This window comes from Pteropus vampyrus, unplaced genomic scaffold (genome assembly GCF_000151845.1).
Source record: "Pteropus vampyrus isolate Shadow unplaced genomic scaffold, Pvam_2.0 Scaffold50, whole genome shotgun sequence".
In the NCBI taxonomy this organism is placed as follows: domain Eukaryota; kingdom Metazoa; phylum Chordata; class Mammalia; order Chiroptera; family Pteropodidae; genus Pteropus; species Pteropus vampyrus.
Window position 1 is genome coordinate 6,296,514 of NW_011888831.1, and position 1,981 is coordinate 6,298,494.

The window sequence follows — 1,981 nt, forward strand, 5'->3', positions numbered from 1 at the left end:
GGGGCTGCTTATCATACAACACTGGATTTTAGTGTTGCCTTTGTTTCCTTCTTACTCTCCAACCCATGGTAAGACTTTCTTCACTCTGGGCCTCAGTTTTCTCAACTATAAGGCAAAGAAGTTGGAGTAGAAATGATTTTTGAGGACCGTTCCATCTCTAAATCTGTGGTCCAGATCCTGGGCTTAAGGGACATAAGACAGCATCAGCAAGGCAGTTGTCCTTTCTTCAGTGGTTTGGCCGAAATCTCTGGATGCTCAGTGGACTTGGGGAGGAGTGGTATGTAGCTGGTGTGCTGGACTTTCTAGCTCCTATCCCCAGTCCTTGACCCACAGAGGCATTTGTGTCCTGGGTACCTCCTTTTCCCCTGATCCAGGATATAGGTCAGGAAGAGGCAGATGGTGAGAAGGTGAGGATGGGGAGGTGGACAGGGTACTTACCCCTCATTCCACCCCAGCACCTAGCATGGTGTCTGGTGTATAGTAGGCACTCATCAAATGTTTGGATGCTTGTCAGGACCCCTGCTGGCTATTTGGAGCTATCCCATATCTCACCATATGATGCATGGAGTAGCATTCTCAGTCTGGGAACTGTAGCAGCCCAGGTAACCAGCAGTCTGGGCTTGAAGGCAACCAACATCCTGAAGCCCAGATCCAGAGCCACCCCCCTGGTGTGTGCCTCCTACCTAGAGTGCTAGACGTCTCTCATTGTGATAGGAACCCTACAGTCCCAGCCCTAGGAATGAGGTGGTGGCTTTTTTGTAGTTGGTTAATTTTGGGGGTCATGGAGGTGAAAGGTGAGATGCACTCAGACGCCCAAGGCCCCTATACTCCTCCTGCTCCCAGGCCTGATCACTACAAAGATGGATGGACGGATAAGTGCATGTCGTGAGGCAGCTAGACATGGCATGGCTGCTATGGCAGCTTTTGCCACCTCTTTAGGCATCATCTGTGTCCCTTTCTGCCTTGGGAGGCCAAGAGAGGGGCAGGAGTTAGGCAACCTGGAGAATGTGTATTCCCCCCTTCCTTCCCCTCCACTTACCCTGTCACACAGTCCTGGCCTGGCTCTTAAGGGCCTACTCCTCCTCCATGGGCCTCCAGGTCAACCTTTCCGTGTTGGCAGCCCTAGGCACAGGAGTAAAGATCTATAAGCACTTTGGATGAGCAAGTCTTGCCATTTGGGAACCTACAGGCTCATTTGCCTCTTCATAATGTAGATTGTCGTGGAGTGGGGTCAGGGTTGGGTTTTTTTCCTCTTTTATTGAGATATAACATGTATGGCAAAATACCTGTACTTTACTATTTAGCCTGATGAGTTTTCACATGTGTGTATAGTTGTGTATAACCCCAATTCCAGTCGAGAGGTAGAGCATTTCCATCACTCTGCAGGGTTTTCTTATGCCCCCTTCCAGTCAGTTCCCCCCACAAAGGTAACCACCATTCTGACCTGTATCCCTATGAATTACTCTTGCTTGCTTTCAAGATGGTGGGCTTCTTGCTTTTCCCTAGTGAGGATCTGATCCCTAGCTCAGGAGAGGCTAGTTTTTATAGCAGACCTATTGACCCCAGAGGCCACTTATGGCTTTAAGTGGTGACATGAATTTACCTTAGTAGAGGCCTCCATGGGGTTGGCACTGGTTAACATTATCCCAGGACCCCTCCTGCCACTTGCCTACACATTCCAGACCCCCACCCTGACTGGAGGCAGAAGTCTAGGAGGAGGGTTGGCAGGATACTGAGAAGGTCACCACATCCCCTAGCCCTGTGTTCCCTGTCTCTTCTCCAAAATTGGTCCAGGGAGCCTCTTTGGGACAAGGGTTCTGGGTCCCTTTAACCTTAAACTCCAATAGCCATTTGACTTTTCAGAAACCCTTCCTGGCCTTTCTGCTTAGGACCTGGCCTAGGTGGGGCTTAGGGCTCCTGCTTGGTTATGCCCCTTGGGCATCAGGAGTAGGTAGTAGGTTAGAGTGGGCTTCTCGTCTGT